The sequence below is a fragment of the Drosophila nasuta genome, chromosome 3, assembly GCF_023558535.2.
Source record: "Drosophila nasuta strain 15112-1781.00 chromosome 3, ASM2355853v1, whole genome shotgun sequence".
NCBI lineage: Eukaryota > Metazoa > Arthropoda > Insecta > Diptera > Drosophilidae > Drosophila > Drosophila nasuta.
In genome coordinates this window covers 9,304,258-9,319,735 of record NC_083457.1, presented here as the reverse complement: position 1 = coordinate 9,319,735, position 15,478 = coordinate 9,304,258, and the positions used below count along the sequence as shown (strand labels likewise).

The 15,478-nt window shown below is 35.3% G+C and overlaps 1 protein-coding gene across 1 annotated transcript in view; it reads right to left on the bottom strand.

Moving 5' to 3' along the window:
* Positions 1-2,827, bottom strand: part of LOC132789459 (putative phosphatidate phosphatase) — an 83,016-nt gene extending 80,189 nt beyond the window's left edge. The window contains exon 1 of the mRNA XM_060797487.1: positions 2,767-2,827. The gene's annotated coding sequence lies outside the window, so the exon portion shown is untranslated. The remainder of the gene's footprint in view (positions 1-2,766) is intronic.
* Positions 2,828-15,478: the final 12,651 nt, after the last annotated feature.

Sequence of the window (15,478 nt, the reverse complement as noted above, 5' to 3'; positions counted from 1 at the left end):
ACAGACAGCGGCGTTTGTCCCCAGCCCATTTTGCACTGAGCGAAAGTGAAAATGTTGCCCTGACTTTTGTGACAAGTCTCGCTCTCGCTCTCTTTCTTTTGCTCTATGATTAATCGATCGGCGAAAAAGATATCGAGCAACTTTCCAATTTCCACAAAAAAAAGAAACCCTTTTTGTTTTTATTTGGGGACTGGTGCTGTTTAAATTTGCGTAAATTCATAAAAGTTACAATAATTTACAATTCGTTGGGTTTGCGATGTGCAAATTTGCAGTTTGCCATTTTGCCAATAACAACAAGACTAACAACAATAACAACAGTGCAGGCAAATAAACAATGCACACACACACACACACTCCAATACAAACACACTCACATACACATTAAACTATCAAAATAAACAACAATGGAAAAGCAGTTGAAAAAGGAGGAGGAGGAGAAGGAGGAGAGCTTAACTTCACATTGAACGCATATTAATCAAGCGCATAATTTGCTGCTGCTGCTGCTGTTCGCTGGCAAAACGAACGTGAATAACGAGCGATAAAAACTTGGCAAATATAAAATGCAAACAAAATTGGTTGCAGTGGGTGGGAGGAGGGGGAGGGAGTGGGTGGCAGATTGCGGTTGTAGGGTAACTATAATGGCCGTCAGCCATTGCAGCAGCAACAGCAGCAGTTGTTGCCTTATTGTTGGTTAACCATTGAAGAGCCATTTTCAAAGCGGCCCAAAAATTTGTGCTGTGGCTGCCACTCACACACACACACACACACACACATACACTTACAGTGTATTTGCATTTGTGTGCATTTTGGTGGCTGCTGTTTATTTTAGAGTTGATTTTCAAGTGAACAGTTTACTTAATGCACGCAGCCAAACGCAGCGCAACGGAACTCAATGCAAATTACGCATACGCCAGAGTTGCCAGCGTTTGCGGTTAGCCAAGCAGCGCACTCTCCCTTCCTCTCCTCCTCTCTCTCTCTCAATAATTTTCGTTAAGTGCCACGCCCACACACACGCACACATGCCTCGCCTCTTCAGCGTTAAATTGGAAGCACTTTAGATTCACATTCAATTAATTAATTTAAGCAAATTGTTTGCTTCAAATTAATTGAATTTGCATTTAATTTGCGCTCACGAGAGACACAACAACAGCAACAACAACAACTAAGCTTGCGTCAATTTGTCAGTCAGGCAGTTTGGCAACTCTCGACCTGCTCTGGTTAACCTCCCACTCACTCCCCTCTAACCCCCCCGCCCACAAAAGGTCGCCCAATTGATTGGCAATTTGGTGCGTTGCCCTCCACCAAAATCTGCCCATTAAATTAGTTAAATGCATTAACTAACTTCTCTCATGTGTGCCTGTGTATGTGTGTGTGTGTGTGTGTGAGTTGAATAGCAAACAATATTGCAACGCATATCAATATTAAATGTTGCAAGTTTCGGGGCGTTGACTGCGCATTTTTGCTATCGCAGCAGCAGCGTCGAGGGCTGCCCTGAAGGACGCCGAGGGGCACGATGCATAAACTGATGAGTAAACTGAATATGCACGAGTATTTTCGTTGCAACATTCACCACGTTTGCTGTGAATGCGTGAAACTGCCCAATGAATACATAAATGGTTTAGCAAACAGTTTCAAATTCCATTCGACTGCCATTCGGAACCTTATTGCGATTGGCGAATAAACAGAATCGAATATTTATACTCCATATATGTGTATATAGAAGGCTAATGCTACAACGTTTTTTGCAACTATAAACTCCAATCGATACAACTACGATTTTATTATGAACTGAATGAAATACAGAGTTATCTTGTTTAATATTATTAAGTATATAACACAGATATTCTAATTTATTATATACTATAGTACTTTCTAAGTTACGACAATTTAGTTACTTATTCACAGAGAGAAACAAATCTAGATTGTAAATCTTGAAATAAGATTTCTAGGTAATAGAAATCCGAAGTGAAAATGTTTTGATAAATTTGCTTTTTAAAATTAAAAACTTCTAATTTAAAGGTTAAAATCTTGTTTAAAGAAGGTTTTATTCAATATTGCAAATCTTGATTTATAAACTTTTTGCTCGTAAAAGAAATCTTTAAATTCTAAACATACTAAAGGCTATATTTGGTATATTATAGTTATATATACTCAATAAAACCTTCAGTATGTTTTAGTATTATTTGGTATATTTTCAAATAAATAAAATAAAATAAAGGTAATTGGTATATTAAACTTCAGTATATTTCAGTATTGTTTAGTATGTTTTAAAAATAAATAAAATAAAGGTAATTGGTATATTAAAATACTATGCACTATATATATATGTATACGTAGTATTTTTATGGTATATTAATGTGGTACATTTTAAGCACAATACCGCACTGTTTTGTATAGAAATTGGGTAGCTGGTAACCCAAAGTTGAGCACACTCTATTGTAGCTTTCTTACTTGGTATAAAGCATTTTCAATTGCATCAATATTGACTCAACAAATCATTCTCAAAGAACCCAGGAAAAAAATTTATCGGTTTCTATTGATAAAGAATTCTCAATGTAAATTTAGTAACTTGTAAAGCTAGAACAATTAATGCTAGTTAATATAAAAGTATATTATTTTCGGAATGAAATTAATGCACATTTGACATTAAGAAAACACATGTTAACACAGTTTTAATTATACAGTATAATTTATACAAACACTTTAGTCAGAAAATGCAATCGTAACCTCTGGGCATGAGGGAAAATAAATATTGAGTTCACTCACCTTTTTTCCACTTGGTCAATCGGCGAGCGCGTTTTACCTGCGACGCGGTGGCAAGCTGGACAACTGTTAAACATGAACTGATATGAGAACTGAATGAAATGCTAAAGAGGTGCTAAGAGCAAATAGATAATAATGCAAATTGTGGATTTATTTCATCATGCAGCGATGACAGAGAATGAAAGACTTGTCGAAAGTGGTTCAGTTGATAGTAGATGGCGTGTGTGTGTGGCATGTAGGCATAATGATAATACCTACATAAGAACATATAATAATTGCCATTAATTTTAAGCCAATTAGCGGAGATGGAGACAAGTTGAAAGCCTGCAAGAGGCGCCGCCATATAAAAAAGAGGCGAATAATTTGCGCTTTTCACACTAATTAAATGCGAATGCGAAGCGAATGAGCTGACAACTGGCAAATGAATTGCACTAAGGCAGTCAGACCAAGAGAGAGATGGCAAATAGAGGAAGGAGCGATAGGGAGATTAAAGCAGCGTTGCATGCTACACAAATGATTAAAAATGTAAATTTTAATTCAATTTCGTTTGGAGAATGAAGAAAAATAAAACTAGTAGTCGCTGTGTAAAGTGGTTTATTGTGAGCCAGCGCTCACAGGACACGCTGAGTGATCCTGGATGTGGGATGTGTTCAATGTGAGGGAGGGGGAGGGGAACTGCAAAGGATGCCCCAGCTGCTGAGACAGACGGGCCAAGTGACGCGACAAACTTTGCCGCAAGGCAGCGTGAACAAAATACAGCAAAAAAATAAAGGAAAGAAAAGGAAAAGCAAAAGCAAAAAGGAACAAGGAAAAGCAAAAGAAAAGCCGAAGCTGATAAAGTAGTTTGCCGGAGGCCAATCAGATGAACACTGGGCGATGGGCGGTGGGCGGTGGGAGGTGGAAGTGAATGGGCGGTTGCTGCCTGCGTCAGAGCGAGACAATTGCAAAGCGAGTGCGACGAGAAAGAAATCTTGAGACAAATCGAATTTCTTATTTTTTTACTCAGCGAAAAAAACCAAAAACTACATCTTTCATCTTTGCGAAAAGAAACAAAAGAAGTCCTGCACAAAAATTCTGTTCTTATTCAAGTACGAATTAAATGTTTTCAATTGCATATTTATTTATTATAAGTAATTCGATCAGACTGAAATTATTAAATCTAATTTTAGAATGTCATCTTTAGTTTCGTCGATTACAAATAAATTATATTTTAATATTAATGTAAATGTTTACTTAAAACTACCTTAAAAATGTTTAAATTTGATTTTGCAAATAAATTATATATATATATTTTTTAGTAACAAAAAAGGAGAGTTATTGAAATAGATATAAATTAGAATGTTGAATTTCATTTTGATTATTTACTAAACATATTTTTCTATACTTCGACATCATTTTGATAAATTTATAATTAATTAAAAAAATCAAAACACCCAAAAAATACTAATTTTAATTTTCAAATTATTTTTATTTTTCTTGTTGAAAAGTTTGTTAGAATTTAAAATAATTCAGTAAACTGAAGCTATTAAATTTAATTTAATTTATTTAAATACTTTTCAATAATTTTTATTTGTATATAAGGCTTTCCCTAAAATTATTTGAATTTAAATTATTTTTTTTTTTAAAATTAGTTAAATTTTAGGCCGAAAAGAGACGTGGCTCTTATAATTTAGAATAGCTTTTTCAAATTTATTTTTTTTGGTTTATTAAAAATAAGATTATTTTAAAAAACCATGCATAATTTGAGTTATTTTTCATTTATATATTTTTTTTAATTATTTTAAATCTTTTACAGACGTAAGCAGCTCTTAAATTTGATAGTAAAATAGTTTACTTTCTTTTCAAAAAGGCACAGCGCCAAACAATCAAATTTTATTTAAAATTTTTTTAAAATATGAGTTATTTTTTATACAAGATATACAATACAATTTTTATGTTAATTTTCTTATAATTAACTATTTTGATTGCAGTGTATGTATTATTAATTGTCTAGCGGAAATGTAGATTTCGATAGTATTAAAAGTGAAAAAAAATGTAACAAAACATTTTTGAATTTAAATGAAGATGAATCTTATAGCTCTTGATTAGCACTTTCATTATGAAACAGTTTTGGAATTATTTTTCCTCTATAAAAATAATTTCAAATCGAGTCAATATATTTTATGTTTAAACAGAAAAGGTTCCTAAAATCATTCTTAGTTTTAGAAATAGTGGCAACCCCGATTTAAAAGAATAAACTTTACATATTTTGAAAATTATTTCAGTTTATGTTTTTTCACATTAAATAGTTTCGCACGCGACAATTACGGACTTTTAGCTGCTGTGCCTTATATAACCCATTAGTTGCTGCATTTAGGTTAATAAATTACAGAAAATTTATGAAATTTAATGATTACTAATTAATTCGACACTTTTTCAGCTCTTGTTTATGCACATTTATTTATTTATTTTACTGTTGAATCGTCGGTTCTCCGACTGCAAACACAGCGCAGTTATTTAATTATAATAAAAAATTAATAATTACAATAATATTTCTACTTATGTAAATCAAGTTTTCAGATAAACAATGGCAGTTTGTTGTTTTATATTTATTGTTTCAAGGGAAGCTGTCGAGGGAAAAGGGATTAATGGAAATCAAGTGAGGTAGAGGGAAAAAAAATACTATTTTAATTCGCTTAATGACCTCGACACAATGAATGTGCTTCGCTGTTAATTGGTCGAGCTGTAATAGTTCATTAATTCGATAGCAGTCTATATATATTTCTTTATATATATATGGAATTGGTTCCATAATTTCCCCGGGGATGCGCAGCTCTTGGCAAAGATATTTTGTGGCCGCTGAAAACATAAACTGACTAAAAGGTTAGCAGGACATCATCTTTTGCTCCCTCTTTGCATCCTTGTTCATCTTGCAGCGCTGAGTGAAATGAATCTGCAATTCTATTCCATTTTATCTGCTTCTCCATTTTCGTTTTTTTTTTCCTCGCCACGAGGATGCAAAGCGAGGTCGCAGCACTGAAGGATGCTGATGATGCCAGGTGTGGATTTAATACGCGTCAGGTGCTGGCTGAGTGCTTCAGAGGGGGGACAGATTGGGGGGCAGCGGGAAGGCGGGGAGGCGTGGAGGAGGATGGCTGCCATTTTGCTCAGTTCACTCTGCGCTTTTTGCCATCGCCGCGATGGCCGCCAAACACTTTTCTCTTTCACCGCAAGCTAAGCCGAGGCAACGCAACGCAAAGGAAAGGAAAGGAAACGAAAAAATATAGATGTGGCCTCCTCGCTGGATTCGCGGACTCTTCGAGTGTAACAGATCCAGCAGCAAATGCAAATAACTTGCACATTTTTTTCTCCCTCTTTATTTTTTTTTTTGGATGCTGCATGCGAAACTGTGGCAAGGCTGCGGGTAATCAACAAACGTTTATGGATGCCACAGCTTCCACAACTTCTGCCACCTCCATTTCAGCCTCATCATCAGCTACACTTGATGAACTTGTTGATGATCGCCATTGCTCCAGTTGCAGTTGCATTTGGTCATTTGTCTCTTCACTCCGTTTGAGCACTTTTTGATGAAGCGCTCGGCACAAAAAGAAAAAGACTGATGAAGGATTCCTCTCTTCTTTCCCTTTTTGGTGGCAACTAATTGGCCAACCAATCATCATCATTTTATGCTCATTTCCAACATTCATAAGTTAACTCATGTTCGTATTTAATTCTCGCTTAATGCATATTCAAAGCATCCTCTTGACTGCTCCAAGTGAAAAGCAATTTGCGAAAGCGCAGAATAAACAAATTAAGTCATAATTAATAAATGAAAGCAAGCTAAAGATACGAGAGCTGAATAATAGAATGCTTGACTACACAATGCTCTGTTTTCTTCAAGTTAAATCTACAGCCAATAGTGCTTTGTGTGTTTAACTTAAATCCGTCGTTCTGTCTGTCCGCGTGTATAAACAAGTCAATCTCTTGAACCACCAAAAATAGAGACATAAAACTTGGAGTATAAATTTTTATATATTAGAAGTTAATAACAATTATTTTAAATTATAGTTTGTTTTTCTACTGTGCATGTAATAATGATAACATTTCTACAAGGATTTGTGATTAAGTGACAAATCACACAAGCATAATTTGATATTACGAACCTGTAAAAATAAGGTCAAGAACGTAAAATCTCAAAATTAAGAACAAAAGATCAAGAATTTAAAAATTTTCAATGCATTAGAAAAAAATTCTTAATCAAGACTTGCTATCTACATTTCTAGATTTTCTCGATTTTACTAGATATTTTCTCTTTATTTGTACATTAATTCTTTCTTTTTAACTATTATAACCTTTTCCAATCCGTCATAGTTTTATTTTAATATTAGAAATATGCTTTTATGCATTTTGTGGTTTGTGTTGCTCTAAATTACCAAAGTCAAGTGCAAACGCATTCAGCAACGCTTGAAGCTTGAAGCACGCAAATAGCATCCACTTTAACAAGGAGAAATAGAAATGGGAGGGCGGCAAATCGAATTGCTTATCACCTTTTTGGCCTGACAGACATCAGCATTCGATTGAACGAGGACACATTCGTTAAAGTGCTTAGGTGCCTCGACTCGACTCGACTCGATTCGATGCGACTCGATGCGACTCCACTCGTCACTCACCTCAGATGTGTCGTCTGGTCTGGCAAAAACCCTTTTGGCATTGGCATATCCTTTCGCATAGTTGACAAAATATGCAGCTGCATCCTCGTTAGTGGCAGAAGAAGAAGGAGGTAAGGAGGAGAGCAGCTGAGGGAGAGAAATTCTAGTCGACAAAATATTTGCAACGATTCGATTGTCGTCAGGCCAATGGCAGGTTTTTGGGGGTTATTATTATGGTCGTGTGGTCTTCGAGGCATGTGTTGTCGCGTCATGGTTACATGCAAATGAAGCGTGAGTTCCCCGAAAGGTGTTGAAAACGCCTCAGAGGGAGAGGGAGAGAGAGAGGCAGACGCATTCGAATTCGCCTTCGCCTTCGTTTGCATCTACATAATTTTATGCCAACCATTTCAACTTTTATTCCGCAGCTTTTTCATCTTTTGTTGACAGCCTCCATCTCGATGACGATCAATATACGTGTGTGTGGCCCTTAAGAATATATACTATATAGTGTGGCAGTCAGCAGTGTGGCAAGCAATGTGGCAAGCAATGTGGCAGCTCTATTTTCAGTTCTCCAATTCGTACAACATGCTGTCGAAATTGTTTCGTAATTGCAATGTTGACAGCAACCACGTGGTCCCATCCATAGAAGGTCCTTCCTTTCTCTAGTTCCTCTCAATCTTTTAAGCCTGCCCCTGTGACGGAGACTAGAAACTGGAGACTGACTCTAGGTGCCATTGAAGTCATTCCATTTGCATTTTTACAGCATTCCGAGCACCTCCCAAAATAGGTGAGGCAGTCAGCTTATGAGCCAACCCTGGGGAATTACTTTAAATGCAAGACTGAAGACTGGGTTGGCTTTGTGATAGATTTATTTGTTTGTTTTTTTGTGGGATAATTGAAACCAATAATAATAATAATAGAGTACTATATATCTAATGTCAGAGAATTGCTTTTAAAAGAGCGATTAGATGTAGATACCATGAGATAAATAATCGGTCTTAAAAAATCAGTCTTCTTTTTTAAAAAAATTCTTTTTTAGACAGACTTTTATACTTCAAAAAATTAAAATTGAATTAAAATAAAAGTGCATTCTGCACAATTTATATACTTTATACTTTAAATAATTGTATGAATATAAAAAGACAAATAAGTCTCTTGGATATGAATATTTTAATTTATTTTTGATTGATTTTAAAATGTAGAAAGAACAGAAGCTGTCCTAAAGTTACTGAAGATAACAGACATTTGTGCTTCAGATACTTTTGTATCTTGCACTGGAAGACAGAACTTCAAAATAACTTTGAAGTATTTGTACAGACGAGCAAATTCGACTTCAAAAGAATGATCTTCGTATATTTTCTTCGCCTACTTTACACTTTAAATAATTGCATAAATTTATGAAGACAAATAAGTCTCTTGGATATGAATGTTTTCATCCATTTTTAGTTCTATTTCAAAGACTTTAAAAGTGATCCTCGTTTCTTTTCTTCAGCTGAAATTCATAATATAGTTACTTGAAGAATTGTATGAATATAAAATAAGACAAATATAAATATTGCATCAGATACTTTTGTATCTTTGACTTCTCTAAGGTTGTAAAGAATAAAGCAACCATAAAGAATTCTTTCAGAATGAAGTAAGGAACGAACTGAAAATCAAAAGAGATCCTCAATGCTTTTCTTCTTTCAAAAATTAAGACAGCAGCAGCTTCCAACTCGATGAATATTGAAAGCAGCTGAGATACTAGACGCTTGTCTATTGCAGAATGCACTTTTAGCTGTTCACTCTGTTAACTTCAGTTGGCTGTCGACAAAAGACTGTTTCGGCTGCTACTCATAGTACATCTGGTTTTCTGGGCAAGTGTCCCGAATCACTTTGTGAATTTTGTCTGCGCCACAAAATTGCTAAAATGCAGCCAGACATTAACTTGTTTCAAATTTTACGCATGCAGCCAAACGAAGCGACACATTTGCAACTCCAACTCCAACTCCAGCTTCAGCTTCAGCTTTTGCGAATCAGCATTGAATTGTGTGTGTTTGCTGGCAGCTTGTCTCTTTCCCCCTTTGAGTTGGGTTGGTGGAAAAAGCCACACATGTGTGTAATTTTCTTTACCAGCGCATCACAGAAGCAAAGAGAAGGAGAAAGAGGAGGAGGAGGAGGAGGTGGAGCAACTCCAAAGTGTCGTCTGATAAACGAGGCGAGACTGCAACAACTCTTGCTCCAACTTTAACTCTAGCTTCTCCTTGTCGAAATAGAAAATTCAAATTTGAAAATATGGAAATGCCTGGCAACGACATTTCAGAACGATGCAGATGCCACGTGCAACGCTGTTGCAGTTGCAGTTGCAGTTGCACCACTCACAGATATTCTCGTAGTCGTAGTCAGCAGAGTTTGGCTCGTAATTCGATTAACACCTTTTGGTCGGAAGGCATTGCCAGCGACTATTGGCGTTTAATTGGTTGGCAACGTCATTGATGGCCTTGGAGCAACCACACACACAGCTGTCTTCCGCTTTTCTCCCTCGACCTCCTCCTTCTCCTTCCTTTGCCCCCAATCGTCGCTTGTCTGCGGCTTATTAGGTGCGGAAATCTTTATTGATTGATGCATTGTTTGTTTGGCTTTGCCCGCCCGCAGTTTCCGACACACACTCCCCGGGGAATGCCACAGTTGCAGTTGCAACTTGAGGTGGAGTCACAGTCGTCGTCGTCGTCGTCGTCATCATCATCACTTGAGCACTTGGTTCGCTCGTAATTCTTTCAATCATATGGCGTCCTTTGTCTAAGTGGCAGCTGCTCAATGCCGGCAAGTTCAATCCGGATCTGCATATATCGGAAAAATGACGGGGGTGAAAATTGAAATGCGTTTTCCAACACGTGTTTCTGCTTGCTGCTTCTAATTGTCGATTCCCTCATCGCGGGCGCTTTAGGAAAACGTATCTTTGTTTACGACTTTCGACGCTTAAATTGCTGCAAAAAAATGTAAAATCGTAAAGCATTTACAAGGAATTGCACTTCAATGGCAATTTTACGGGCAAAGTCTAAACTGGTGAATGGAAATGCGGATATGGGGAGAAAATAACATATCGAAATGTGCAAATGGAAATTGAAATCTTCAAGAAAGTTGTCGCTATCCCTATTCCTGTTTCTAAGCCAACTTTAACTTCATTAGCTACTAATAATTAGCAGGAATTTTTTCCTTTTTGTTAGGAGAAGGGGAATTGTGGGAAAATATGTATATATTACAAGTAAGAGAACTGTAGTCGAGTGTGCTCGTCTGTAAGATACAAGCTACACACTTTGATTAAAAGCAAATCAGTGCGGTATTTTTCTTATAATATACCATATTAATAAAAAAAAATATTAAATTGTACCGAAAGCTATATTTGGTATTTTGATATGATTCGTTATTCTAAATATACTATAGAGTACGAAATATACTAGATTATCAGCCTAAACAACTAAAACCCATAGTAAGAAGTAGTAGTAAGTAGTAACTGAAGTTATTGTTGTATGTACCAAAAAAATGACTGTAAATTAAAAGCAACGCTTGCTTTCGAATATTTCCGATTTGCGGGAACAGCAAATGCTGTCAATAAATTAAATCTCTATCTACTATTATCTCTGAGATCTATGTGTTCATACTGACGGACAGACAGACAGACGGACGGACAAACATGCCTATATCGTTTCGGACGTTGACACTGATCAAGAATTTATATACTTTATGAAGTCGGAGACAAAGTTATAACACCCTATCACAATGTGGGTAACGGGTAGAAAAATAAAAATATAAATATATTAAAGAAAATTTTGATAGACCGAAATTAAAATATTTCAGTTTTACTCCTTGATTTTCCGACGATTTTGAAATAAATTTTAATTGGATTTTTGATTTCCTTACATTTTATTCACATTTTTGAAATTTATCTTCTAATTCTAAGTTTTCAACATTTTATTAATGTAAAATTAGAAAACTAATTGAGAACCCCGTGTTTCTAGTGTTCGCCTTTAATTGTTTATGCCATTTTTTAATTTGCAAGTTAAAAACCTAGGCAATTGTACTTTTTTCTTTCTTTGTCGCTGTTTTTGTTCTTTCTCTGTTTCTCTTCCTCTCTCTCTCTCTCTCTCTCTCTCTCTCTCTCTCTCTCTCTCTCTCTCTCTGTCTCCCTATCATCTCTTTCTCATTCCCATTTGCTTTGCCCTTCCACTTTTGTCAACGACTTCAACTTCATTTGCAGCTCGCAAATTGCATTGCGCCAAGCTGGCAATGGACATGAACACTTGCCAAACAGGCAAAGAGGCGAAGGGAGCATCAAGCAGAGCAGAGCCAGAGCAGAGAAATCCTCTTTAATTAGTTCGCCTTTCGTTTAATGCAATCGCGAAAATATTTTTTAATTTAAAACGCGTAATTCAATATCTCGCGTAATTTTATTTCTCTTACAAGCTGTCGTTTGTTGGCTTCACCAGGGCGTAGTGGAAGGAGAGTGGAGAGCGGAGAGGGTGAGGGTAAGGTGAGAGGTCACTCGGCCAGGGCATAAAGTGCCTGCCAGTCATTGTCATTGGCTGCTCTTCTCTGCGCTTCTCACAACTCCACTTAACGAACTGCGCTGTGCGTTTCCCGCTGTGCGCTCTGCGTCCTGTTCAATTTTTATGCCCGCCTCGTGGAAAATGCAAAAATGTTTTGCGTGCACTTCGATCAATGAGAATATACATATGTATACTTTTATACCCGCTTCCCATAGTATAGAAGAGTATTATAACTTTGTGCCTGGCAGGAAATGTATGTAACAGGTAGAAGGAGGCATCTCCGACCCTATAAAGTATATATATTCTTGATCAGCGTCAACAGCCGAGACGATATAGCCATGTCCGTCTGTTCGTCTGTCTGTCTGTCTGTCTGTCTGTCCTTCTGTCCGTCTGTCCGTATGAAACACTGGATCTCAGAGACTATAAGAGATAGAGCTATAATTTTTTTCGACAGCATTTGTAATGTTTGCACGCAGATCAAGTTTGTTTCAAATTTCAGACACGTCAACTTCCGCCCCCGCAAATTAACAGAAATCCAAGCATATTTTTAAAGCTAGAGTCGCGAATTTTGGTGTATACAATATTAACTGTAGTCTCTGTGATTTCTTGGTTGCGATCAGATGAAAATTGTCGAAGTTCTTAAAGAAATACTTTTGTATGCGGAAAAACGCTTTTTTCTTAATTGCTTTGGTTTACAATCCGCTGTATTTTGCAGTATATATTATATTTTGAATGTGGTACTATAGCGATATACCAAATGTACCATACAGTATATTTTTAGTACTTAGAATAAAATTATTTTGGAATATTTTAAAATTATTAAAACAATATCTTGCTTTCCATATATGGTATATTTGTAGTATTTTTTAGTATATTATTTTGACATATTTTAAAATGATTATTACAATATTTTGTATATTTAGTATTTTTGTAGTGTATTATTTCGGTATATTTTAAAATTAATACCACAATATTTTACTTTCCATTAGGCATATTTTTAGTATTTTTATAGTATATTTTAGGTATATTTCAAAATGAATACCACAATATTTTGATCTTCATATGGTATATTTTTAGTATTGTTGTAGTATATTATTTCGGTATATTTTAAAATTAATACTACAATATTTTGCTTTCCATTAGGCATATTTTTAGTATTTTTGTAGTATATTATTTAGGTATATTTTAAAATTAATACCACAATATTTTGATTTCCATTAGGTATATTTTTAGTATTTTGGTAGTATATTATTTAGGTATATTTTAAAATTAATACCATAATATTTTGATTTCCATTAGGTATATTTTTAGTATTTTGGTAGTATATTATTTAGGTATATTTTAAAATTAATACCACATTATTTTGATTTCCATTAGGTATATTTTTAGTATTTTTGTAGTATATTATTTAGGTATATTTTAAAATTAATACCACAATATTTTGATTTGCATATTGTACATTTTTAGTATTTTTGTAGTATATTATTTCGGTTTATTTTAAAATTAATACCACAATATTTTGCTTTCCATTAGGTATATTTTTAGTATTTTTTAAGTTAGGTTAGGTATATTTTAAAATGAATACCACAATATTTTGATTTTCATATGGTATATTTTTAGTATTTTGGTAGTATATTATTTCGGTATATTTTAAAATTAATACCACAATATTTTGATTTACATTAGGCATATTTTTAGTATTTTTGTAGTATAATATCTTGCTTTTATTCAAAATGGGTAGCGGGTATCTCACAGTCGAGCACACTCTTACGTATTGCATATATATGCCATATGTGGAGAGTATATGGCACACTCAGTTGCAACAGCAAAATGGCCTGCAAAATGAGCCGCTTGACGCGGCCGATACTCCAGAGGCTCTGGCGGCTCTGGCAGCACCCTAAATGACCTGCATTCCAATGGATGCCATTGCCTCTCGATGCATTTTCCCCCCCGTTCGAATTGTTGTTGTTGTTTTTTCTGTGAAAATTGACGCAGGAAATGCCGCAACGTTGGCCCACTCGAGAGAGTTCGAGAGTTCAAAGCTGTTGATGATTTCGGGTCAAGAGTCGAGCAACAACAACAACAAGAACGACAACAATAAACAAACAAACAACAATATTGGTCACTTGTTGTTGCATCTTTTTAAAGTCATTGTCCATTTTTGTTGCTTCTCTTCCCCTTTCTCTCTCTCTCTCTCTTTTAAGTGCTGATCAAATTTCGTGACTGAAGCTTTAAGTGCAAGCCAAAAGACAAGGGAGCACTGTTTGTCCTTTAACAGGATACTTAGTATAGGTATGTGAAAGAGAGATAGAGAGCGAAACAATGTGCAAACGAGATGGAGCGAGTAAGTAATTGCAAAATGAAGCTGAAATGCAACAAATGCGAAAAGTCTGTCGTCCACTCGACATCAGGATGAGGAAGAGGAAGCCTTTTTTAATAGAAATTTGAGCTGTTCCCCCCGAATAAACGGGAAGTCAATTTAGAAGCAAGTTTTTATTTTGCAACTGTAAATGAATAACAACTACAATGTTGAGAATGCATGGGAAAGCAACTGTTCCCTTGACATAAAACTGAAAACTATAAAAAAAATATTTGAAAACGTAAATGGACATTTCTTAAATTTTTTATAGTACTATCCACACATTCATTAAACACTGAATATTATGGAATGTGAAACGAATATAATGAAATTTCTTAATGGACTTTATTATAAGCTGGCAAATCAGCTCGCTATTTAAATTACTTGCCCTTGTGCAATTGTTCTGAAAGTTTTAGAAAGATCGCTCAATTAACACAATACTTATCCAATAAACAAAGTATTTACTACTTCATTGTAAAACTTATTGTGCTGACTGACTCATAATTGAGAGTGAGTCTGGACAAGGTCGTTATATGGAAGAATGAAAAGAAATCGCTTGAATAGTTGAAAAATAGTATGAAAGAAATATTTTTTGTTTCATAGTAAAAAAAAAACAAGTAAGAACGCTACAGTCGAGAGTGCTTGACTGTGAGATACCCGCTACCCATTTTGAATAAAAGCAATATATTTTGCGGTTCTATTCTCAAAATATACCAAATATACTGCAAAAAATACTAAAAATATACCGAATGGTGTATATGGTATATCGATATAGTGCCGCATTCAAAATATACCATAGACGGCACAATATACCAGATTGTCAGCCAAAGCAACTAAGACCTCAACTAAGTAGGTGTTATTGCCCATACGAAAGTATTTCTTTAATAACTTCCACAATTTTAATCAGATCGCAACCAAAGAAATCATAACTACTATAGTAATTATTATATATACCAAAATTCGCAACTCTAGCTTTAAAATTACGCTTGTTATTCGATTTTTTTTGATTTGCGGGGGCGGAAGTGGGCGTGGTAAAAATTTGAAACAAACTTGATCTGCGTGAAAACATAACAAATGCTGTCGAAAAAAATATAGCTCTATCTCTTATAGTCTCTGAGATCCAGTGTTTCATACGGACAGACGGACAGACACACCGACGGACAGACGGACATGGCTAGATCGTCTCGGCTGTTGACGCTTAT